This window comes from Equus quagga, chromosome 18 (genome assembly GCF_021613505.1).
Source record: "Equus quagga isolate Etosha38 chromosome 18, UCLA_HA_Equagga_1.0, whole genome shotgun sequence".
Taxonomy (NCBI): domain Eukaryota; kingdom Metazoa; phylum Chordata; class Mammalia; order Perissodactyla; family Equidae; genus Equus; species Equus quagga.
Genome location: NC_060284.1, coordinates 39,275,547 through 39,302,977, shown reverse-complemented (window position 1 = coordinate 39,302,977; position 27,431 = coordinate 39,275,547). Strand labels below are relative to the sequence as shown.

The following is a 27,431-nucleotide window of genomic DNA, read 5'->3' as shown; positions in this document are numbered from 1 at the left end:
AAGTTTTACTTGACTCCTCAAAACCTTCAACGAACACTCCTTTTCCGCGTGCATTTCTTGTCTTCTCAAGGAAAAGATAAGCCAGTGGCGGGCAGGGCGCTGTCTTGTATGTCTTTTCATTGTCCTCACTGGCAGCCTGGTGCTCTGCGCACAGCGGGCAGTCTACAAGCATTACTTCTGGAGGGCAGTAGACATCTCTTATCTTTGTATTCTCAGACGTCTATTTTATCTTTGTATTCTGAGCATCCATTTTATTTTCTGGCACATAACAGGAGACGGTTCATGATGTTTTTTTCAAGTGATTTCTGCATTCCTAAGATCATGGAAGAATTAAAATCATTCCTGAGGATATAATTGAAACTGAGCTGAGCTTTATTACCGACTCCAAGTAGTGATTTCTCAAAAGTCCCTTAACCTAGTAGTTTTGAACACCTTTTGTTTCTGTTTCTTTTGTTGTGGGAGAAGGACAGCAAGAGAGAGAGAGGGGCAAGGAGGACTGGGAAGGAGGGCATATGTGGGGTTGGGTCGACCAGGAGAGAAATACCCACATAAACCTATCCAGAGACGCGTGCCTGTCCTTCTGGGGGCTGTCTCAGCTCTGTTTGTTTGGGGGTATGGATCACATTTAAAGTTTAAAACCTTCAAAGTCTTAAAACAAAAACTGTATCTTGGATTTAGCTTCTCTCTAGGCTATTTTACTCCAAGGATCAGAAGGATGAATGAATCTCGAGGACTCCCCATAAAAAGTGCAGAAGGGTGAACAGGCTCCTGTGTTCCACACATTCCCACTCAGACTTGTCCTGTGACTCAAACAAACACGTTTCTTGTCCCTGGATGTGCTGCTTGGTACGCTGTGTGATCCCACAAGGGTCCTTTATCTGGTTTTATCTTCCTGGGTTCTCATTGTTTTGTGCCAGTTGTTCCATGTAGGCCTCCTGCTTAATCTAAAGCTCTTTGCTCCCGTTCACCCTGCTTTTCCCGGGTTCCTGCTACCTGGGCCGCATTAGACCTTTCATTTGTGTCCAAGCCACTCATTTCCATGTGGGGCTTGCTTTTTACACCACATGTCCCTAAACCAGTTAAATCTTTTGAATATCATTCCAGCCTATTAGGATCTGTTTTAAGCAGGTTTCAGACCTGTTCAATCAGGTAATTCCTTTGTGCTAATGATGTTGCTGCTTATAAATCTATAAACCTCCAGGCCTGTCAAATCTACTCACACTGTTTAAATGCTCTAGTCTAAAGGCTAGCCTCTGGCTGGCCTGGCTCTAACAAGACAAAGCAGGGGCGTTTATTCACAGACTGCAAAGGAAGAAAAGATCCACAAGGGCAGGAAGTGGATCACGGAGGTTTTTTGCGTGTGTAAAGCTGATTTCCCCCGCTTATGTTAAGCAGAGGGGAAGAAACTCACAACTCAAGAGATATTAAGTTGAGGGCAAGGCTCTTACTTCAAACTTGAATAGTGAAGCTGTCACTCTGTTGCCACTAACTGCTTTCATATTTGCAAAATAAGGATTAGAAGCCTTTTTTTAATATTCTAGGAAGAAAATATATGATTTCAAAATAGCACAAAATCTCCCAAATTCATCAAAATAGAAATGTATCTAAAAATGAATATGGTGCGTTTTCCCTGTATTGAGGGCATTTGGCAACTTTCAGGGTTACTGATGATGGGAAGAAAGGATAAGGACTATAAATTAACAAACACACAGAAGTGAGTCCTAAGGACACAATCAGAACTTTTGTATGCACCAGGTGGCAAAGTGTTTGAGAAACATCTTACCAAACGCAAGTACTTTTTGGTCCTTGACAATTTTCTGATGAGAACGTTTAGACTTTCTTTTGATCTAACGCATAAATAATTAAAAATGTTTTAATTAGCAATATGGATTATTCACTTGCTATTTTAAATTCATCAATTTTACTTTGTGGGAACAAGTGTAAAAAACAAATAAAGGTACCATGAACTGAAATTGCATGTTATTTTTTCTAGGACTACATAACTAATAAGAGGAAAGTTTATAAAAATTCAGTCAGTAAAGAGGAATCATGCCAAAATTTCAAGATAAATGAATTTGTATGACCAAGTTATAAACTACATGATATAGATTTATTTTACAATGCTAACATCAATAGATCCTTAACTCAATTGCCAAGAGCAATAATGTGAGAATAATGGGAAAAGATTGAATAACCACGTGAAAAAGTAAAGAATTTTCAGTGATTTCCCACCTTCATCAGTTAATTTTCCTAAGACGCACGTAACAAATTCATGTTAATGATGGGTACTTGCCTAATGACATCAAAATGCATTATCAATACATGCTACCCAGGCTAGGAATCAAGCTCAGAACATTCTTGATTAGAAATCAGTGAAAGCGCAAATGAAGAACTGAGTTGGCATGGGGGAAGGGAGGAGAGAAACCTAGTTTCTTGGTCTGTTTGATGATGGATCTGAGACAAGAGGAAGTGGCCTGGTATAGTTTCTCTCTAAACCACTCTTTAAAAAGAGCAAAGGCTGTGAAGTCATACAGATCTGGGTCAAATCTTGGCTCCCAACTCACTAGCTGTGGGACCTTGGCAGGCAAGGAACCTTCCTGAACCTCAGCTTCCACATCTGTACAACAGGCACAACATGTTTTCCCAGTAGGGTAATTTGAAGATGAAAATGGATACAGACTATAAAAAGCTTACCAGTAAATGGCAACTATATTAATTACAGAGAAGTCTAAATGAGATACAATTGTCTACAAAACACCTGGCAAGTAGCAAGAGCTTCTTAAATGTTATTTCTTCTTAAAGAGATTCAAAAAAAAAAAAAAAAGTAAAAGAATCCCACACAGTCTCTCTTCCTGTTTGGTAACTAAAAGGAAAAGTGCATGTTGATATGTCATTAAATGTGTCACTTTTGGGGGGATTCCAGTCAAACTCCCATTATTATTATTCAGAATAATAATAACAAAAGCTAACATTTATTTATTTATTGAGGACTTAGTCTGTACCAGGCATTATTCTAAGTGCTTTTCATGCATTAACTTATTTAATCATCTTAACAATCTTGTAAAGTAGGTACTCGTATCCCAACAGTTTTATAGATTTAAAAACCAAGACTCAGAAGGCAAATAAGCTGTCTAAGGTCACACAGGTAGTGGTGGCAGAGCCTGCGGTCCCACCGAGTTCTGTGGGCTTAATCACTTTGTTATTCTGTCTGATTGCTATGCTCTACGTCCAAATGCTGGAATGCTGTGACTGCTACTACTTTTGCCCTTCTGCTTCCTTCTCTACCAAACAGAATCAAGTACTAATCAATTACGTGGCATCCATGTAGAGAGGGCAATAGAAAACAGAGAAAGCACATCTCTGTTGCAGACCACCTCAAAATTTAGAATTAATACTGAGTTTCTCAGCAAAGGCAGGCACAGTCCTGAATTCATCCATTTTCATTACATGCTTTGCTCCCAACCTAGTCCAAGCCACTAACACCTCTCCCCCGGACTACTGTGGTCTTGTTAGTTCCAATCTTGCCCTCCCCTACTTGTCCCCTCCACAATCCATTGGCCGCACAGCAGCCAGAATTACTGCTTTTAAATTTAAGGCCCCCATATCATACCACTCTCTTGCTTAATGTTTATTGCACTTAAAATCTTGTCCTGGTCTTCAAGATCAGTGATCTGGCGCCAGTCTAGCTCCCTCTCCTACCTCATCTTACTCACCATGCTCCAGCCACACCTGTTTCTTTCCACTTTCTGAACTGGCCGAGCTCCTTCCTGCCTTCTGGCTTCTGCAGGAGGTGTTTTCTCTGCCCTGAATACTCATCTTCCAGAACTTTCCACGGTGGGCTGTTCCTTGACATTAGGCTCTCAGCTGAAGTATTACCTTCTTAGAAAGGCCTTTGCTGACTACTGACCTAAAGTGGCCTCCACTCACTGGTTTATTCCTTTACTTGTTTCCCACCGGGCCCCCATCAGCACGTGAGCTCTTGAGAGCGGGATCTCTGTTTATCTTCTTACCACCTCATCCTCAGTATCCAGAACAGCGCCTGGCATGGAATTCATGCTCAATATACATTTATTGAATAAACTGAAGGCTTCTATGGCTTGTTTCACTCAGCATCCTTCCTTTATAGGCCTAAAAATAGAGCAGGTATAATGGATTTCCCGGAAACTTTCCTGGCTGGGATGGATTTTAATTGCTCTTCTACCCCAGGATTAGATAAACTCTTCTGACCTTCTGGGCTTTAAGACGCGATGATAACTATAGAACACAATTAGCACCCCAGTGCATTGGGCTGCCAGACCCTCTAGAGTTACATATCATGGATGTGTCACAGCAGTATTGTTTTATGCAGCCTCGCTCCGGGGGGAATATTATGCGCTTGGCAATCCAGCAGAAAATTCCCCTCCGAGAAAGGATCATTCCTTGTGACGGATGGACAGTTTCCAGCATCGGTTTCCACAGCCAAGTTCCCCCTAATTTCTAGTTTGGTATAAAAGTGAAAGCTGAAGGATGTACTGCTGTCAAAAAAAGAACCTATCAAATAATTACAGCTATTATTTCAACAGAACTGCCTTTTCCCCCAGCGGTGTAGCTAAGATGCTAGGAATATAAATATTCTTAGGAAGTCAATATTAAACCATGGGCCATAGAGGAAGTAATTTCATATCCCAAACAGGAACTATTGAATTTCTTGGTGAGATTTAATTGCCAAAGTTATTCCAAATTGTAAAATCTGCCCTGCCTGATAAAATATGACCAGCTCACCTCTTTCTGAGTAAAAAGAGCCGAAAGTGACGTCACGGTAAGAAAGGCTGCTAATGACCCGAGGGTGCGCTCACGGCGAACTGTCAGCCCGGCCCTGTGCAGGGGCACAGCTTAGCTGCACGGCACTGGGGCATGAGATGAGTGCCACTACAAGAACCAGGACTAGCCATCTGTGACTCTGAGATGCCTCTCAGCCTGCACAGTCATTGTGCCGAGAACTGTTTTTTGAGGGCTTTCTCTCCTGGCAAAGCGAATTGTTTTCTACTTTCAATGTTCTCAAGAAACAGAAAAGAACAAAGAGGGAAATCAGAAAAGATGAGCCACAATTGCCCTTTAACTCATCAATTCATTTGCACTCCCTCAGTGTATATCTGGCCAGTTGGGGAGAAGGGATACTGATTTGTGATTTAAAATCTCCCACTGGTAAATCCACAAGCAAATAATTTGCTCTGAGAGCGCCCGGTTGGCTGTGTCTGAAAATGCTGCTATGAACACTTTTCTTCAACATTCCCAAACCGTCTGTTGGAACAGCTCCTTTGTGCCAGGCTCTTGGTTAAAGTGCTCCCTTCCCAAGGTGTTTTTAACAAACTCTCCCCTGCTGGCTTCCTGCAAGCATCAATGCCTAATGGATTTTGTCAGGAGGAACTAGTGGGGATGCCAGGCCTACCCCTACCTGTAAGGAATCACTAATCTTTACTGCGAATAATTTCAAAAGACTTGACTGAACAGAAATAACCTCAAATTGAAAATACAGTTTTTTCTCTTGGTGACTTATTTTCTACTCCTGCCTTGCTCCTGCCCTCACCTTCCCTTTCCTTTTTTTAGGCAGACATCTATGTATATGGCGAGGGTATTTTCAAAGACGGTCTAACAGCAAGGAATGCGGAGAATGGGATCCTCAGAAAGTATGCATTTTATTTTGAGGCGGAATGAAGAGCATAAACTGAAGCTAGTGGCCTCCGCGGTAGGAAAACAAAAGACAGCACAGCAGACCCTGCGTTTCACAAAGGATAAAGGAAGAAAGTTCTCCTAGGTTTACAACTCAAACTAAATTAGTGCAATTTCTATTTCTCTCTTCTTGAACACTGTTTCTAAGTCTTTGCAAAGTTGCCAAAGAAAAAAACAACGAATTTCTCTTTTTCTCCTTGATACACTTCAGGTAGTAACAGACAGTGCAAACCAATGCTATATAAAAATCCAAAAATTATACTTTTCAGAGGTAAAAGAGATTAATAATAAATAAATAAAATGAAGAACATGCACTGAAAAAGACTTTAAAATAGCATTCGTCCAACTTCCTAAACTGTTTTGATGCTGTCTGATTGTGAGAAGTAGAAAAACAATTAGAGAAAAATTAAACTACAACATTTCCAACTTGAAAATGAAGTTTACATCCAACAAATACAATTCCATATGTAGAAAAACCATGGAAATTGAAATGATACATTTGACCCACTAGTTTTCGGCCTGTAAAAATATTACGCAAGGATCAAGCATATGGAAAACTGTAACTATAGCAATGACAATGGTAAGACATTACATGCTTATTTACTTCCTGGGTTGTTCAGCTTCAAAAAGGCCATCAGGCAAGTTTTTCAGTAATTGTTTCATGAAGACTGTTAATATGTGAATTAACTGAATTTGCAGGTCTTTAAAAAGGAAGCTGTGGACACTTTGCTCATTTTTGTCCATGTCACAAATGAGACCTAGTTTTTAGTTTTAAGCCAGGTAGTCAATGAAGGCAGTGACCTCGGTAATAACCAAATGTAATTACCTACTTTATTTTCACTGAAATTGGAACTTCATTGAAAATAATTTTGCCTCTCAGTTTATTTATGGCAAAAGTACTTTTTACCTTTTGAACTTTAAGACTACTGGGCTGAATATAATGGCTAGAGATCTCCTTTAATCGTCTCTAATGGCTTCAGAGTAGGCTGAAGTTAAATTTAAAATGATAGAGAGTTCTTTTGCTTCCCCCAGATTGGCAGCTCCTAATTTTAGCAGATTGCCGCAAGAGAGTGGTAGCAGTGCAACTAATGTGTCATCTCCATTAATCTGACTAATAGATTGAAAGTAAGGGGATTTGAACTAGTTTTTTATTGTGCTGTGTTTTTTAATATTTGACATTAGACATATGGTGGATAACACTCCCAAACTTTAAGATGAGAACATGTCGGAATTGAATATATCTGCATTTGGGCTATTAAAGCAAATGAGATGAACTTTTAATGGGAAACTGAGCCTTTTCCTCGAATATTCTGGATAAAAACATACCATCCTGAGGATGGGCTCATTTTCTCATATCTCTAACTAATGAGTCTGGGACATATAAATGAAAAAAAAAAGTCTTCAGAAAAATTCCCTTACACTACTCATAACAAAAAAAGCCAAGACATGAATGTTCTGCTTCTTAGATTAGAATCATAATTTTCTAATACTTTAGGAGGTGAACACATCCTCTCACTATGAACTCATAAGTCTACTATATAAATAATTTACTCTGGCAGCTTATGTATGATTCAGACTGTAATATTTATAAAAGAATGCTGCAATTTTCTTCTTACAAAAAACTTAATAAAAAATAAATTATTGTTAGATAAACCCCAAAGCAAAATACCTATTTGCCTTTTAGAACATTACATGAATATCTGATAGACACATGTATGTCATAATTAAACACGACACAAAACAATATTGCCAAGTTGTCTGTTAGTTGAGCATAGCACATTCAATGTAACCACTTTAGATGAGAGCTCATATCTATGTCTCTACAGCACTGAGAGTGGAGTGCCAGGCACAGGGGTAAGTGTGAAATGTGCAAATGGAATTAGAACACGTTGCTTCCAGACTTTTCTGAATATGTGCTGCTCTTTGTAGTTAAAGTCTTGGATTGGGAATTTGGTACCAAAAGAACCAGAAATTCACATTGGAAAATAAGCTGAGTGATAGGTGTATGGTGTTTCCTTCCAATTTGGATGCTGCCTGCTGGCCTTTATTTCTCTCCAAGAACGCTTTTCTAATGGAGGAGAAAATGCTAGAACAATTCTATGTGTACACATCTAAAGCAGCACAAAAAGGATTACGATAGCCACACAAGCCTAAGGCTTGAGATTTGTATTTTCTTCAAATAATAAAACTTAGATGTGCCAGTAATTAGATTCATGACAGAACAAAAAGGAAGTCATTTCTTAAATGTATGGATGGTGTTGTATGTAGAATTTCTGCAGAAGAATTATTAATTCATCTGTACATTGAGTTATATGACACAATACTCCAAATGTGTAATTCCATGGACCTGAGACCTAGCATTCCAGTGTGGTCTTACGGAGAATGGTGTCATGGTAGAGTTTCTGACAGCTAATGGGTACATCAGAGCACAAATGTCATCCAACTGGGGCACTAAAGTCTTGCATCATGTATGTAAGCAACAGCGTTGCAATGTGTAGCCAGACAAAGGTATTCGCAGATCAATATAAAATCAAATGAAACCTCTAACTCTGGATGATAGGGTTTCCTGGTTGTACCAGATACTTGAATCAATTTTGGGAGTAAGGATTAAAGGAAGAGCAGTGTGGTATCTTCAGCCACATCAAAGGCTATTCCAGAATCCAGCTAGGCATCCCAGTAAGCAAGTGGGCTGGGCCCCTTGGTGGGTCCACTTGCTTCTGGTGGGAGCTCTCAGACAGGTTTGGCTGATTCACTTGACTGAGAGTGATCCTATGCTATCAGGGTCCCCCGGATTAGACGTGGACCTACAACAGATTCCAAAGCCAGTCTGGGTGAGGGAGAACTTGCTTGTGCCCATTGTGTCCGAATCCCACTCTCCTAAAGTTTGAAAGCGGGGATAGAGACACCTGCTTGGTGTTTTCACTTTGTTAAACCCAGGAAGCTCACAGCCAAATGAACCTATGACCTAACAGACCAGCCCACAGAGGGCATCAAGGCTTCCTGTGGGCCACCCTATTGCCTTACTACTTACTGTAAGCAGATCCATTCACTCCAATTAAAGCTTCAAGTGATTCCAGGATGCCTTCCGCCACCCTGTTTCATTTCCTTTGTCCTTCATTGCTCATCTCCCTGTTCAGAAGATGGTTTCAGATTTTAAGAGGAAATGGTCTGTCTCCCATTATGATGGGTCACTGGGTTATGGCCTGGGGAATATTCTTATCCCTTCTAGAAATGGGTGCATCTTTCCAGAAAGTGAACCTCACTGGGGACTGTTCTGTGACACTTACCCATGTTTTCAAAGATTCTATTTATAGCATTTGCAGCTACTATAGGTAGCCATCTTCACTTCTCCTCATACACTCTTCCAGAAAGGATGACGGGCACAGGACACGAGAGCTGAGACAGTGTGTCTGCCATCAGCAGCTAATGATTAGATGATGAAGAGAATTCCTGCCATTCCTGTCTCCAGGGCAACAGAGGGAGCCTGACCATGTAGTATTGACATGACATCAGGAGAGTTGCTACTGTAATAAAGGCTTGTCCACGGATTGTCCTTGCCCCGCCATCCAGTGCTGTCACCTCATTTCACAGGAATGGCTGCAGCGCAACAGCAGTTACTCTCCATTTCACCACACCGCTGCACGGCACAGCCACTTTGTAGTTGCCTGCCTGGCTGAGAATATTGGGCCCTAGCGTGAATCAGGCATGCATTACTTTTCACAAGCATTAACACAGCTGTTGAAGAATAAGCCTGTTGCTTTAGAGAAGATGGGTACTTTCCTGCTTCCAGCATCCAACATTCCGTTTCATTTGATCCTGGGAACTGCCACACTAGGCTAATGGACAACACTGTGAATAACGACTTAGTATACTGGCTTCCAAAAATCATCATGCAAGTGTCTGATGTTCGAGTCTTCCTCATTACATCTCCCTTCTCTCCCTGGCTTCCCAATAAGACTCACCACTGAGCTGCTGCAGCTCACCGCTCTGCGTACAGCACCTGAACAATGAATATACATTGGTGTGAGCTGGGTTTGAACCTCATTCTTCTCTCTTCTAATTTTGTGACCTTAGATAATTCATTTCACCACTCCATGTCGTCGTTTCCTTATCTGTAAAGCGCAGAAAGCAATATCTTACGGATGCTGTGAAGATTAAATAAGACGATGCAAAGTGCTTGCCAGGGTGATGATATTGGAACACGACAATCTCTTTTGTCATATATGATCCAGTGACTAAACAACTGGTAGCTGTTTATGTACGCTGTTTCCTTCTTTGGGGTATTTTGAAGTGACATATGGTCTACTAATTGGGCCACAGTTTGATGTCTATTTATTTGAATTTTTGACAGGCTTGAGGAATTGGTCAGAACATATTTTCATGACTAGTCTGGGTGATTTTTCGGTGGGAAAAGACACAGCATTTTTGGCTTGAGTTGCATGATTGGCATCTTTTGAATGACAGCCCGTTCTTTCTCTTAACATCCTAGGCCCATGTGAATATGCAGATGCTGTCTCTCCACAGTGTTCATACATTACAGCAGTGCCTCTCCACTGCATGCATCGAAGTATCAAACTTGTGAGCTGGGAACCTGAGAGCAGCACCTGCTTGTTCCAGGTGAGCATGGGTGGACTAGTTGCTGAGTCTGAGAAATAAATTCACTGCACATAGAGGGCAGTGAATAAACATTTGCTCCTGTTGGCAGATGATAAAGTGATAGTGAGAGAGAGTTGGTAACTTTTGTCAGTCGATGCGTGTTTGTATCCAGAAGGCTCTTTCTCTGTTGTGTGGTGGTGTTTGTGCTCATGGAATTCCTATGAATGAGTACTGAGGCTTGTTTCCACCTCACTGAAAGCAAACTGATCCTGGAGCTGGGCTGTAGTCCAAGACTAGAACACTGCAAGCTCCTATTACCCTCCTGGCTCGCAAGGAGGATTCGGATTAAAAATACATCTATTTCGGACTCATCACGATGGGTTTGTGTGGCATACGGGGCAAGGAGTCAGATCTATATCTTGGTTTTATAACAGCTCCATCACTGACTAGCTGTTTGTTTTGAACAAATTAGACTCTCTGAGCCTCAGTTTCCTCATCTGTAAGATGGGTATACTAGCACTTCCTTGCAAGGTTATTAGGGAGAGTAAATAAAATAATATGTGTGAAATGTCCAAGCAGACTTATGGCACATGACATGTTTATTACTGAAATATTTTGGAATGCAATTTAATTTATGAAGTGATTAGAAAGTGGATGTATTTATTTGTAAGACTCCAGTATATTTCCCTAAACGATATTCATCTTTCCTATTTATTAAAGGCATGGCAGTTTGAAAGGAGAGACAAAGTCAGCAGGAAAATCCTCAGTAAATTGGAGGAAAAGAATTGGACTTATGCTGGACTGAAAAGCCCACCTGGGGATTTTAGTCATGATCACTAGTTGTGTTTTCAAACACTCTGCAGTGAGTAATGCATACTCTTGTTGCTGGAAACTAGGTACCCGCCGAGGGAAAGAAAAGATCCCCAGTGAACTCCTGTCTTCTCTTGAAAAGAAATGTGTTTGCAGTGTCCTTTTTGACTGTCAGTTTCTGGGTGAAGTTTTAGACAGAAATCAATGCTCTAAAGGAATGTTATTTTCTGTACTAATGTTAAATTTGGAGCTGGGAACAGGTAGTACCTTGCCTTCTTGATTAAAGAGAAATAAAAGACTACATTTACCTTCAGATTTATTAACAGACTTGAGATTGACTGTGCTGTTGTACAAAATAATAAAATTCTAACCTGAAATTGGATGCCAGAGAACCCTTTCTTCTACCACATAAATGGCTAACACTAACCATTGTTTTGAGACAATAAACTAGTGGCAGGGAAATGAGTCACAGGGAAAGGAAGTTCCATCCTCTCTCCCAGAGGACCGGAGACTCTGGCACTCCTCAGATGTTAGTCACCTCCCTCGCACCAGGGGAGCAGATCTGTGATGTCAGGTACCTTCTGAGTATAGGAAGGACTTTAAATTCCTTATCTTACCTATGCTTCATCGCTCATTGAATTTCAGAACATCAGGGAATTCATATTAAGGTCTCTATCCACCACCAGAGACTTTCCACCTTCCCCTGATGGCTTCTGGACACACATAATTAGTTGTCTTGTCAAATATTGCTTAAAAACCAACATTTCTGATTGGGATCTCCATTTACAGGTTTAATGACTCATTGACAGTTGCAAATCCTTTCAAGCTCTTCATCAAGGCTTTCTGTCACCTACTGGCGTTTGCTTATAGGAGGGCAATATCAATAACCGTGATCAATTATAGAGCTTGTGATGCCCCAGGAATTGTGCTCAGTAGTTTACAGCATTTCATTTAATTCCCTCACTACTCTATGACATGGAGCCATCTCTTTTTTAGAAAACTGGAATCTTAGGTTAGAGAGGTTATAAAATCTGCTCAACAAGACACACAGTAAGAGGCAGATCCAGGATTCTAATCACTATACAAGAGAGAGCTACTCAGCCAGAGTCGACACACAATAGTTTCCAGCTTCCTTTTACAACCAGAGCCATTAGGAGGACCCCAAGTACTCTGGACAGGAAACTATGTTTCAATCTATGATTTTATGAGCTTTATTCCCACCTTCCTAAGTTTGGTAACCTCGTTGAGAGCAGAGGCTGTATTAAACATTTTCTTTTTCTCTTTTAACTCATGTTGCAGAGTTCACAGCAAATGGTCAAGAAATGTTTTGGTTATTTATTAATGAATCCTTCAACCCAGGGTCTCTCCTCCCGCTGGGCTCCTTCAAAGTAGTACTTCTCATACCATTTCCCTCTCCTCTGAGGATTCTTCATTCAATATACAGTTGCAGCAACTAGGACATTCATGTTAAAATGTAAAGTAATACGCCAGTATAGTGTGCAGCGGGACAGCAGAATTCCAATGCACAGACTAAACTAAGGTTGGCTGACCCTGACAATGAGTCCCCTGTATGTCTGCTGCTAGTGACAGTCATACCTCCCTCACATTCTCCTTACTCTTTGGAGGTTATATTTCCTTCTCATTTTCACTTTTTATTTTTTTGAGGAAGATTGGCTCTGAGCTAATATCTGTGCCCATCTTCCTCTACTTTATATGTGGGATGCCTGCCACAGCATGGCTTGACAAGTGGTGCATAGGTCCATGCCTGGGATCTGAACCAGAGAACCCCAGGCGGCCGAAGCAGAGCACGCGAACTTAACCACTGTGCCACCAGGCCAACCCCTCTCATTTTCACATTTTATAGTGACATGGTTAAGGCTGTGAAAGTATTAACTTATTCCTCTGTTCCTCAATGCCTGTTGGTTCACCACAAAAATGAAGGCTTGCTTCTTCAAGGGCAGTATGACACGTGGTGAAATTGTTACTCGTGTCATTATTTTTTTAATCTCCTACAGAAATAAACATCCTTATTCTCCTCAAAGTAAGAGTCTCAATTTGAGTATCTTTTTTGTGTAAGGAGAGAAATCTTAAACCTGCTGAAAAATAGCCCATATCATGAAGTTGCTAAGGATAAGCCAAATAACCCTGTGGAAAGTCTCCTGAGGAATTCTGGAAAAAAAAAAAAAGAGAGCGAGCGAGCGAGAGTTGAATGCATTTCTGACGTATAAGTCCCTAAGGGTGTCAACAGTCACTAAGTTGAAAGTAGTCTAGCATCCAATTGGTCTGATGGTGACTCAATGGACTATAACTGTCCAGTCATCATTCCTGAGAAATTAGTTTATGTCCAGGCACAGGACCCAGTCTAGCTTTTGGTTTGTTAAGAGGTCACCACAATTCTAGACGCAGCTACTGGGCAGGCATTTTAGCATTACAGGGTAATTTCCAGGATTTAGGATGATCCTAAAATTGATGAAGAAGTGCTGCTAAGGTTAGGGTGAATTTAATGGATAAAAGTTTATTGTAAGGGCTTTATTTCCCTATTTGGAAGCTGCAAAACTAAAAGGCACTGGTTTTAGACCAAATCTTAACTAAAATTTTGCATTTACAGATGGCAATTATAACTTGAAATAATCACAAAAAGTGACACAGTAAGTGTTAAACCCCATTCATTTATTAGCCTTCTTTTTTTCCGGAAGGAGCCATAACTGTCTCAGCTTTCATTGTGTCATGTCATTTGTAACTTGATTACTTTCGTAAATTCGTTGATCCAGTCTCCACCATTGTCAATGAAACTTGGAGGGCAAGTATCATCACTTATAGTTTAATTATCTCACTGTATGCCCTTACTGTGTGACAGAAACTGGGTTAAATATCATTATATTATTTAATTCTCACAGACAGTGAGGTGGGTCCAATTCTTATTTTAATTTTACGTGAGCAAACTGAGGCTAAGTTGGGTAACAAACAGTGCAGGACTGTAACCATTACATATGGAATATTTGATTGAGTCTAAGTGGCAAATATTACATTTTGTTTCATTATTTTAAAATTTCTGTCATTGCCCATAATGTTCTTACTTCTTTATCCCTATTTTAGAAATTGACTGATATTAATGTATTTTAATAATCCCATTCATTTTTAAAAATATCAACTGAAGGTAAACAGAAGTTTTTGAAGAAAGAAGATAAAGCTATTAACAGGAATAAAGCAGCCCTATTTTTATCTTTATATACTTGCTTTCTCTCTGTCTTAGAAATATTTTAGCAAGGCGAGCATGCAATGAGGAAGTGGATTTTAAAAAATGGTAATTGGGAGCCTGGTAAAATATATTTCCGAGTAATGCTAATCATGTGTGTCAAGATAAAGGAAATTAAGGTGGCTTAAGTTTTCAGTTCTCTTCAGAAAAATCAATTACAAAGCAGTTACGCTGCTGACACTAAACAATAAATCCCTGGATTTAGTTAATAAAAAAAGCTTCCACTTTTGAAGGTTTGTTTTTTCATCCGATGGAAGAAACTCATAGCATTGATTTTGAGAAGGAAGGGGTTATTTTCATCAGGTATCTTTAAATCCAGACATACTCTTGATTTTAGCTTGTTTGGATCAGAAATCTCTTGCCATCTAGGGAATTCCTCTTTATAAAGCTGCCCACAGTGTGCAGCGTTCCTGCCGTTAGTTGTGGGCCCTCTTACCTCAAATTCTAACGAGGAGGGGCAAACTGGAGCCCAGCTTACATCTCACTTGGGGTTCACAATATCCTGAGTCAAATTCACGGCTGGATTAAATTTCTCAGATGATGTATAATTATTGAAAATGTAGTCCTCAATCTTGGCTGTGTATTATGATTGTCGAGAGAGTTTTGTGAAATGCAGATGCCTGGGCCCGTCCCCAGAGAATCACACTTAAGTATGCTGGAGTGAAGCCAGCGATGACTATTTCATTTCAATCGCAATTAACCTTTTTATAGTTACTGAGATGTTCACTGTCTTGTCACCTTCTGGTTTTGGACGATTAGAATCTTGCTGTCATTCTTTCCCTTTTGTTCTCATAAAACCAATGACACAAAGGTTAAAGCCACTGAGAAAGAAAGTTTTTCAACAAGTGCAGTTCTGCTCATCGCTTTTCAAATGAGCAATTAATAATTCATAACAATTAACTGAGTTATGAGTTTCTCTTTCAATACGTTTCCAAACATGAATAGATTCAATGGTAATTGCCATCAAATTTTATGTTGTATTTCACGTGCCCAATAAAAGTTTATCTTTTGGAACTCACTTTGTATTTCCCTTTGATATATTCCTAACTGAATGCAATATACTGTATTAAAATATTTATTATTAACCTATCAAATATTAAACACTTAAATTATATGGATTAAAGAAAACAAATAGGCTACTTGTTTAAGTTTTCATGATTCTCCTTATTTTAATACGATTTAGATTTGTAGAATACATGCTGGTAAAAACTGATGACATGAGCTACTATATGAGTTCCTGCCCCTTATATGAATTTTTCCTAGGTATATGTATGTCCTTGATTTCCTAGCCACCATTATTCTATGAACACTGAGTGATAAAAACAAACAAAAAACTTGAGCTTTGGAGTTGCTCTATCCTAGGTTAAAATCCACGTTTACTATCTCATGCTCTGATTCTCAAACTTTAACACGAATATGAATCACCTGGAGATCTTGTTAAAATGCAGACCAGTAAGTCTGGAATGATACTCTGTGCTTCTAACAAACTCCCAAGTGAGGCTGATGCTACTGGTTGAAAGATCACACTTTTAACTTGCAAGGCTCTAGCTGACCACGTGCAGGTTCCTTAGCCTCTCTGAGCCTCACTTCATTTATCTATAAAGTGGGCATAACTGCTAATGGGATTTTATGCAGATTCAACAAAGCAGTGTAAATGGCTTGGCACAGTTCCTGGCACATGGCGAGCACTTAATAGCAGCCACCAGCATCATTATTAAATGCAATAAAGAGAGCTAAGCAAAGCTCTAAAAAATTTTAAAGATTGAACAATTTTAATCTATGACTTAAAATAAGTGCTAAACTCGAATATCTTTAAGACTCTATCTCAGATATCATTCTAAGGTTATAGGTCAGAGCAGAGATTCCTAAGACTAGAAGAGAGAGCTAGAAAGGTGGTACTGGAAGGTGGTCTTCTCAGATTCCAACAAGAGTGAGGTGCTGTCACATTTGAGACCCAGCTTGAACTGTCAACCCTCAGAGGGCAAGGATCACATTTTATTCATCTTTTGGTGCTAAAATAGTTTAGTGCAATTCCTGGCACATAGGAATTTGATATTTTCTAAACAGATGATAACATGAATAAATGAATGAGTAAATGAGTGAATGAATGGCTGTGATCTGATTCCATTTGTTGTAGATGAAGGAACATACAGAACATGGTTGACTTAACCATGTTTTATCAGATGGGCCTCTCAGTAGGTGAAGCACAAACTCCTCCATCCCAAGACTCTGGACAGTCTTTAGTAAAACCGTGACTTCAGAAATGTCGCGGCCTGATGTAATCAGATAGAATTCATACATTATGTCTATATGTATACATGTAGTTTAGCATCCTTGGTGCAATATCAGCCATTTTAATTTTTATCTTAATAAGAAAGAACAGGGGTATGACATCTCAAGAAAGACCTCATAATACTTCCAAATCTCTTCCACGTGGGCACTAGTAAAAGCTGGGCCAGCAAAATCATGGAAAATGCAGTGATTGTCACCTCTGACATTATATTACGAATAAGTTGCCAAATTATCCTCATAATAAGCCCTTCTGTGAGCTCTCAAACTGTCTTTTTGCACCCAAATCCATGTGAACAATGTGGTTGTCCATATTATTGATTTTCATGATGAAGAATACAGACTAACATAGGACTACCTCCATAGGGTCAATAACACTAGCTAACGAGGTCTAAAAGTGATCCCTAAAAATAATACATCAATATTTCATTATTTTTGAAGTGTTTTATCTCTGAGACATATGCCCACTTCCCCAAAAGAGCTGTAACTTATAAGAAATCACTGCTACACATAATATGAATCCTACACTTTTGCAGAATATTATTAAAAATGTATCTCAGCAATTGTTCCTGTTTTAAAATATCCAGCAATGTCTGGATGATCTTGACTGCTAACTGTGAGGAGGAGTTGGGGATTGAGGTTGGACCCAGAGCAGATGAACTGTGTGTGGATCTGAATTTGTGTGTGTGTGTGTGCCTGTTTTAGATGAAATCCAACTTTAATGGAACTTACATCAAGACACCAATGGCTCCGTATTTACGCATGCCTCTTCTCTTCACCTTGCAGCAATGGATAACTGAAGGTTGACTATAATTTTTAAAAACAGGAAACTTAACAAAGATGGGATGAAAAGCATATAGCACTTAAATAGATACAGGTCATGACAATATTCTAAGCCTGTAGGTAGCGCCACGTGATCCAGAATGTCCTGGGTTCAACAGACTCAGTCACACTCAAGGGAGCATTGGGACAGAAACGGCAGAGGAGGCTCATAGCACCGGCATGCATTTTATTCAGAATAATCACCTCTGATATCAAAGTCTATAGTAAAAAAATAAAGTCTCAACAGGTTCTGTATGTATTGTTTTTCCCTGTGCCCTTGGCATTGCAGCTGATATCATTACTGTAATTCTCCCTCAGTAGAGCTTGTTGCTGATACTCAAGGTGACGGGTTGTTCCTGCAGAATGATTCCTCACACCAACATGAGCAATCCTGATTGTCTTATGGCCGCCCAGACTTCTCTTTCATTAGTTGCTGATGGTACTAAATTGATGCTAAATCGACTTGGCCGGCTCATAAGCCTTTAAACAATTGGCACCAACTGTGAATGTGATCGTGTCCTGGAAATTATATGGCCCAAGTCTTCATGTTTTTGGAAATCCTAACATTTTCTTAAGGTCAATTAGTGTCTGGTAAATATCAATCAGTTAGATACCCACATCAAGATGGAGGGCACACTTTAATGAAATGTATGGTTTTGGTTTTTTTTTTTAACGTTCTCTCCTGCTTCTTGCTTAATATTCTCCATTTTTTTTTAACAGGTCCCGTTTCTTCATTTCTAACTACCGTGTGAGTTTGGAATAAATCAAACGATGGTCCGCAGACCAAATCCAGCCTCTTTCTGTGGCCCATGAGCTAAGAGTTGTTTTTACATTTTTAAGTGATTGAAACAAAATCGGAAGAAGAATAATATATCATGACTTGTGAAAATTATATGAAACTCAAATTTTGGCATCCATAAATAAAATTTTATTGGAACACAGACATTCATTCATTTAAGCGTCATCTATGGCTGATTTCGGGCTATGACAGCAGAGCTGAGAAGTTGCAACAGAGACTGTATGGCCTAGGAAGTCTAAAATAATCACTATCTGGCCCCAAACAGAAAAAGTTTGCTGACCCCTGGAATAAGTCACCAAAGCCTCTGTCTCCACCTGCAAAGTAAAAACGACAAAATCCTATAAAATGCCACAGCAAGCTCAATCAACAATAAATGTAACTAATAACTGGCTTGCCACTTGTCAGCTGTTTCAGTTGGGGGAATTACCTTCTTTAAATGTCAGTTTTGCCATCTACAAAATGAGGAAAATAATCCTACTTCGCTTGTAGAATGAGATAATGCATACATGTTTCTGACACAAAGAAAGTGCACAATCAATAATAATTTTTATTATTTTAAAATAATTATTCCTCAGAAACCAGTCCATATGCAAAGAGCTGAGACCATTTGGAGATTTCAGGATCATGGAATTTTAGCCCCAAATGAGCCTTAGCACGTCCCAGCTCTCTCTAGGATTTCAGAGGAGCAGACGCACAGAGGCGGCCCAGGGCGTTGGGCAAACCTTCCTTGGAGAGGAGGTAGCAGTCACACCCGGAATCAAGATTCCTGACTTCGCTGTGTTGACTCCTAGAATTTAGTTCTCAGGAACCCTCCCACTCTGGTCTATCTGTGGCTCTTCTACTCCAGAATTCTGTTCTGATGATGCCTGAGGACCGGTCCTTCACTTAAATGAAAATTTTTCTCCTAAAAGTTTCAAGTGGCATGGCCCTTTTTCAATGGGGCAGATGTTCATACTTAGACATTATCTGTATATCTGCAGCTTTGGAAGATTTTGAGATTCATTCTCTCTCTTTCACACATACACACACAGTCACACACAAACACTCACTAGTGTGCAAAGAGTGGCTCAGGGTGAAACGCTATGTACTGTCTAAAGTAAGGAAAGGGCTTCATGTACTGTATTTCTCCTTGGCCTCCTGATCACCTTAGGATGATTGGGTAGGGCCAGGCTGCTGCTTTTATTCTGGGCTACTAACAGATAGAATGTGTCTGCATTTTTCTGTGACCTTCAGCATTTCACACACATTTCACTGTTAAACTTGGATGGTTCTATGGTGTGAAATGGTAGAGTCTGGGCATACTTGTCATTCTCAATATTCTCTTGTTCAAACAAAGGGAGAAAATCAGCAATGATTGCCAAGAAATATGGAAAGTTGCCCATCCAGGTGAGAGCTGAGGCCCCTCTCTGAGCTGAGCACAGGACAGCTCAGTAGTAAGCAAACTGCGGAATGGCAGAAGTAGCCTGGAATTGCTGTTAGAATGTCCACTATCTGTATTTATCCTCTGCCAAGCTTCAGCTATTCAAGAGCCTCAGGTTTTGAATGTATTTAGGATATAATCCTTCTGTGAAGGGCATTCGGAACAACTCACTCCTTTCAAGTTGCTCAATCAGGCTTTGCCTCTTATGGTTGCTCCAAATGGAGCCATTAGTGGTGTGAAGAGTTACAACACTTTCCATGGTGTAAGCATAAGCTTGACCCCCCTGATGTGTTAGAAGTCGGTGGGCTTTTTCTATCAATTCTAAATTAAAGTTATGTTAAGAATGATGGGAAAACAGGATTGGAACTGGAAAGCAATGGCTATTAGCATGACTGAACAGTGTGACATTGTCCTGCTGAATCAGGAGAAATTTCACAACTGGGAGCAACTCTGGGGTTTGCTCCTCTAGCTGACAAAATGAGCCTTTTTCCCCCAGGAGGACTTCCCAGCATATTTGTAATGCCTACAAATTGCCACTTTCTATCTTCTGTCTTCCTAATATTTTCCTTTTAAAATTACCTCTGGGAGGCTCCTACTGGTTCTGTTTAAAGAGCATTTCCTTCCCACCCTTAGGAGTTGAACAAAAGTAACATCAAGTGCCCTTCCAAGTATTTATTTTTCATTACTGTTATGTATGTAGCGCTCAGCAATGGAAATGAGACTGGTGTTCAAGCTACTAACAAAGAAATTAAAAACTTGGATTGAGTGGTGCCATTCATTTTCAGCAATAGAGACATAAGAGCCAAATGAGTGAAATCATGTGTCTAGGACCGCAAATGCTCTGAAGCATCACAGATATCCTTGTTTAAGTGAATGCTGCCTGTCAATGGATTAACATATGAAGTCAACTGGTGAAATATGAACAGGATGTTTTAATGTAACACAGCAAACAGCAGGAAACTGCAACTATCCGCAATTGAAAAATTACAAGTTAGGCTCAAGGTATTTGTCCAAGGAGGCACAATCTTCATCTCAGAGAAACAGATGAAAGCATCACCCTAATGATCACAAGTTGTCAGGCCTGTAGAAATTAATACTAACCAAGAAACAAACGAACAAAAAAGCCAACCAGAAAAAAAAGAAGAAAAGAAAAGAAAGCCTCCTGGATTATTGTAGCAGAAAAGCTCTGATGGGAACCAATTAATCTCTAGAAAAAGGAGTTAAGTCTGAGTCTGACTCTTGGAAACCAGAAGTGAAGACTGAGAACATAGCTGGTGAGAAGTACTTTTTGGTAAAGAGAGATTATAGAGGATAGCTGAAAGGCTAAGTTGTGGTTCTCAATACAAATTGAGCTGAGTGTCCCACTACACCTTCCCTTTGCCTCATGGACTTGGTCTGAAAGTCAGAGTCAGAAAGTTGGAGAGGCCCCAGAGGTCTTTTCACTTGACTTTTCCTTTAAGTAGAAACTCTCCAGAAAGCATCACTCATAGAGCCTGTACAGCTTCTGTTTGAACTCTTCCATAAGATAAATCTGGGGGTTTATTACTACCCAAGGTTGACAAATATAATTTTTGACAAATGCTAAGCTGAAACCTGTTTTCTTTCTTTTACCCACTGGTTCCTAGTCTATCTTCCTGAATCAACAAGTCCACTTGTTACATAATAGCCTTCCAAACACTGGTCAACACCTGTAACATGTCAAATCATATGCATACCAATCTGCTTCAACTCTCTTTCACATGAAAAACCCTTCGTCAAAGATGAGACTCTCCTATATCACTGTCTACTGTGCTAAAATTGGGTTTCTGAGGACAGGACTGTTGCTGTGGGCTGCTCAGAGCATGTTTCAGGGGGACTATAATCTCCTTGGGTCTTTGGTCAGCCTGAAATTGTGTTAGATTCTTTGTCACTCATGACGTCTTGTTGTCTAGAATTGAGCTTGAATGTAAGCTAAGATCTCCACATCTTTGCCACTTGAACAACAGCTAACACAGCTCCACACCATTCTTCATTTTGCAATTTTGTTTTTTCAGCCTTAATTTGCAGCCCAGTGTCTAATAGGGGCTAAATAAACGTTCATGAACTCTCATGAGAAATCCTTGCACAGCCATGTTGGTTATTTGAGAAGTCTCCCATTTTCTCTAGCTAGCCTATTGCAAACAATTTGTGCTTTTATTTAAAAACATCAGTGTGTGTGTATGTGTGTTTGTGTTTTACAGAGGGTTTAAGATCTTACCCTTTTTTCCATAAGAATATTTTGAATTTTTCTTAAGGTGTGGGACAATACCTCTTTTAAAGGTTTTGAATAGAATGTTCTCTCTCATGTGACACTGCCATATCCATCCTACCAGGAAGTGGTACTGGTAGTTCCTAGTACCTACTGCTTCTTCCACTCTTTTGGGTGAACAAATTCTCATCAATGCAAGCCAACAATTAGCAGGACACATCTTTTAGCAGGTATTGTCATATTTGAGTTCCGCCATTTTGGAAGATCACAGAGCATTTAGATTTCCTAATTTGGCCTTGGACAAAAAACCATTTATATCCTCTAAACAGTTGTGTGGTCTATAATATACTCTCACAACACCTTTTCTATAAGATCTTTGATCTTGACTGAAAAATATTTCACTGTCTCTACTTTCTAATTCACAAAGAAAGTCTATGCCTTCTGGACATGCATCTCTCCTTTCTAATCCTGTTACATATTTCTTTGGAATAAATTTTACCTTTGAATATCTTTATTCTAAGCGTGAGTTACATTCTGTCTCCATGGTACCTGTATACTTATCCCTGGCATTCTAAGTTGACATTCTTAGTGACTATTGAGGTAGGCAGTATAAAATGTCTCCCCAAAGATGTCTACATCCGAATCCCTGGACCCTTTTCCTTTATGTGGCAAAAGGGACTTTACAGATGTGATTAAATTAAGGACCTTGAGATGGAGAGATTACACTGGATTATCTGTATGTGACTCGTCTAAACACATGGGTCCTTAAAAGTAGACACTGTGTCCAGTCTGTGGTCAGAGGAAGACGTGGTGATGGAAGAATGACACAGAGAAATGGAAAGTTCCTGGCTTTGAAGGTGGAGGAAGGCGTCCATGAGCAAAGGAGTGCAGGTGGTCTCTAGAAGCTGGAAAAGCCAAGAAAACAGATTCTCCCCTGGACCCTCCAGAAGGGAACCCAGCCCTGCCGACACCTTAATCTCAGCCCAGCGAGACCCTTGTTGGACTTCTACCTACATAAATGTGAGACACTGAATCTGTGTTGTCTTGAGCCGCTGAGTTTGTGGCAATTTTCTACAGCAGCAGTAGAAAATGAATGTAGTTATGGTGCCTTCTCTGTGAAGGGATACATCTAAGCCATGGAGTTTTGTTCCCCAAACTTTCTGTTATTTTTCTCCTGAGAATAACTGTTGTCTTTTTTTTAACTTTGTGGTTTGCCACAGTGTCTGGTTTTACAGTTGTATAAGGGTATTTTCTCTACATTCCTCCCAAATTTAATTAAAAATCTTCTGGATCAGGCCATCAAGGCTCCCACTAAACACATTTTTCCTGTTCTTGGTAACATAAGCACTGACCCCTTCCAAGAACTCATGTCTGATGTTGGAGGCCGTGGTCCAATGAGTGACCCTCAGCCTTCCCCTTGTTATGAATGCTTGGGTCTTGATTTCCTACATGTTGTTATCTTCCAAAATCATAACATTTGACTATGTCACCAAATCTTTTGACTTTAACTCAAATATTCAGACTATCAGTTCTTCTGAAAGCATCATTAGTATTCACATAAATTAGGTAAAAATCTGGGATAACTGGTGACTTTAATGAACACTGCACGATATTCCAACGTATCTTATACATCCTCCAGGAAGATAGCACATCTCCTCAGGAGCCTCACTGGTTCTGTGTGTGGCCATTCCCATTCCATTTTCCAAACCAAAAAAATAAATTAATTAATTAATAAAATCTCAAATCTCCCGTATGTCCAGTCTTCTTGGTGCTGGTAACAAATGTTTCATTCCTTCCCAATAAATGTTAACTCTCCACATTTTATGTGAAGCATGGAATGCTATTTTCTCTCTAGAAGGTTCAGCTTTATTCTCTGGGACATGGCTTATGCTTCTTCTGATTTCAAAGAGGTGCATTAAAAAAAAAATCTTCCCTTTTTCCCTTCAAGGTCTTATTCTTCTCTTGGTAATTGGTAACCTCAACACTAATTTTGATTCTGCCTGACCTCCTTGAAATCTTTTTATTTCTGCTTTCTTTCCTGAATTGTGTGTTCTGTGCTGTCTAAAGACCATTCATTCTGATGGTTTTCAAGTGTTTTACCTTTTATGTCAGAGAGACCAGCTTACATTCATGGATCACACACCTGGTGGGCCCCTCAGGCAGAAAGTTCACTGGTGAGCCTGGAGTTCTTTATTTCCCCCAGCTGAAGCCACTCAATTGCTTTTGGCATCAGCTTTGCTTCAGTCTCTTGAATCAGCCTTGTCTCTAATCAAGGGCTTTTTAGAAGACTTAGGGCAACAGTTTGACACTTCAACAGTGGCCAATCTTGCTGTACTTGCTGCACTATCATTGTACAATGTTTTGAACATGGATTCTTGCCTAGTTCTTTGATGCATCAACATGTGCTTGGAACTAAGTAATAACTGAGAGCTTACTATGTACCATGAGGTCCGTATTCATTATTTTTCTTTGAATCTTCACAATTACCATATGTGTTAGGTGCTAGTATTACCCCTTTTTAGATGAAAAACTAGACTTAGAGAGTCCAAGTAATTTTCTCCAAATCTTGCGGATAGTAAGGGGTGGAGATAGGATTTACACCCAGGTTGTAGGATTCCAGAGCCTAAGTGTGTACTCACTGGGTTTTACTCATAGGATGTAAGTGACAATGTTGGTAACTGGATTCCTTGCTTTATTTTCTGTTCCCAGCTCCACGTCCTTTTGGACTGCAGTTTCTCATTGCTTCTCTTGCCATTCTTCTGGGGTGACTAGAGCTCTTTGTCTGGATGCCTAGGACTCTATTTTGACCCTTACTACAGCCCATCCCTGGCAGTCCCTACCTAAATGTCTGCTTACTCCCTGCTCATTGCTCCCAAGTCATTGTCAGCCCTCTCTACCACTGATTTTCTTCTTAGTATTGGTTTCTTGTTGCCAGGTTAACATCACTGCCACTGATAATGTGGCCAACCCAAGGATGGATTCAACTTAGGGTAAGCAGAGTTGGGGGGGATTGGGAGGAGAGAGAAAGAGAGAGATTGATTGAGGAGTATATTTAAATGCATTCATGTGTGTGTGGACACAGGAGTGATATGATAAATATTTATCAACCTACAAGCATGAACAGATTAGAAAGGATACTTGCTATAATACTGGAGCAGGTGCTGGAGGCACCCTGCTAGGCCAGGTATCACCCTGTTGTTTCTGGATCTTGGGGGCATTCTAAGAGATCCCAGGGAAAGGCACTTAGGGATCTCTATCCAGTAGCCATTTACCAACCGACAGAAGAATTTCTATATTTTAATAGAATATCAGCCCTGTGGGGGTGGGGGTTTTGAGGGAGGGAAAGAAGATTTCAGAGTGAGATAAAACTATTGTATGCTCAAAGGTGTATTTGAGGGGTCTGCCCCGTGGCCGAGTGGTTAAGTTCGTGCGCTCCCCTACGGCTGCCCAGGGTTTCGCCAGTTTGGATCCTGGGCAGGGACATGGCACTGCTCGTCAGGCTATGTTGAAGCGGCATCCCACATACCACAACTAGAAGGACCCACAACTAAAATATACAACTATGTACTGGGGAGATTTTGGGAGAAAAAAAGCAGGAAAAAAAAGAAGATTGGCAACAGTTGTTAGCTCAGGTGTGAATCTTTAAAAAAAAAGGTGTATTTGAAATATGTCAAATTTATATAGCAAATTCAGTCTCATTCTGTTCCAGTTCTTCCTGTACAGAGCAGCCAGAATAATCTTTCTAAAACAAAATCTGATCCTTTCATTCCCCTGCTTAAAACCATATGATGGATTCCATAGCTCTTCTGTATGATGGTTCCCATGTCTCTTGTCTGATGAAATGAGCTCTCTAGCTTGGTGTTCAAGATTCCACATGACCTGGTCCCTAATTGCTTTCTCAACATCTTCTGTCCCTCCCAACACACACACACACACACACACACACACACACACACACATGTCCCTTATCCTCCGGTAATATCGAAACTATTTGACATTTCTGGAACGTAGTGTGTTAGCTCATGCACCTTTGCCCAAGAAGTCCATCCTGGAAAGCTCCTACTAACCCTTCAGTTCTCAACCAAATGCCACCTCTCTGGGAAGTTGTACTTCCCATCTGGGCTTCACTGAAAGCATGTACATAGCTCTTCCTTAGTCCTAATTACTTCTGGCATAATTATTGGGTTGTATGTCAGCCTCTCACTCCAGATTGTGAACTCTGTGCCCACATGTTCACAGCAGCTCTCTCTCTTCACGCCTGTAGCCTCTACTGTTAGCTTAATGCCTATTCATAGCAGGTACTCAAGAAATACTCCAGAGAATAACGCATTTACTCCTGTAATTTCTTGATCTACAGACCAAGTATGCGAGGTGCTGGAGCTAAGGTACAGAGGGTTTTGTACATCGCACTGACCTCATGTGGTAGGTCCACACTTAAATCCTGTCTTCCAATTCCAGAAGGAAAAATTTGGTGACATTTTTTATAATACTCCAATAATTAACACAGAAGAATTGAGTCAGGCCCTTTTTGGGATGCATTTCCTCTAAGGCTAGATTAATTTATTTTCCTCTCCAATGTCTTTCCCTGATTACACTCCAGGAACTCATTCATTAGGTCTTACTGCATCAGGAAGTTTGCATGACTTTCTTTTTAAGAAGTGTGTCTTAATTACAAAGTCTCTTTACAAAGTCCTTATCCCTTGAGTCTCGGGGCTGGTCTTGGCCCTTCCTCTGTCTGCCCCTCCTTCTCTCCTCTTGACTACTGGCCTTCTCTGGGCCTCTATATTCAGATGTCCCAGGACTGATGCCTGTCCTCTGCGTCCAGGCTCCTTACGTATCTCTGGGATCCACCAATGCATCCAGGCCCTTAAGGTGCTTTCTGGAAACCTATGGCAAGTACGACTTTTTGAACTATGACCTCATCCAGAGCTTATGAGCAGGTGTGCTGCCTGACTTCTGACTATTTGACTGTCCTTTAATGCTCCTCTCCAGCATGGTTGGAGATGCTCCTGGATCCCATTCTAATCCCGGCCTGCTCACTGCCAAATTTCTTACCCTATCACCACAGTTCATTGCCGCCCATGGCATTAGGATGGCAGTCAATTTCACTTTGGCTTTACATTATGTAAAAGTGTAGCTTCCAGATAACTGTAAATTCCACAGGTAGCAGGTGAAATATTCTGTACAGCCCTGGCAGAAATTGGCTTTAGACAGTCCTTGCATGCTGACATTTTTTTCAAGTGAAAAGTAAGCAGCAAAACCTCTAGAGCTGTGCTGTCCAATACGGTAGACGTATGTGGCTATTAAGCCTTGCAATATGGCTAGTCCTAATTGAGATGTTCTGTAAGTATAAAACACACATCGGATTTCAAAGACAGTATGAAAAAATGCAAAACAGATCCAAAATTTTGATGTTAACAGTATGTTGAAATGCTAATATTTTAGATATTTTGGGTAAAATAAAATAAGTTGTTAAAATCAACTTCTTCCATGTGTTTTCACT

At 40.2% G+C, this 27,431-nt stretch overlaps 1 protein-coding gene across 4 annotated transcripts in view; it reads right to left on the bottom strand.

Annotated features, from left to right (window-relative positions):
* NTNG1 (netrin G1) overlaps positions 1–27,431 on the bottom strand; it is a 313,233-nt gene that overhangs the window by 17,386 nt on the left and 268,416 nt on the right. The window lies entirely within an intron of this gene.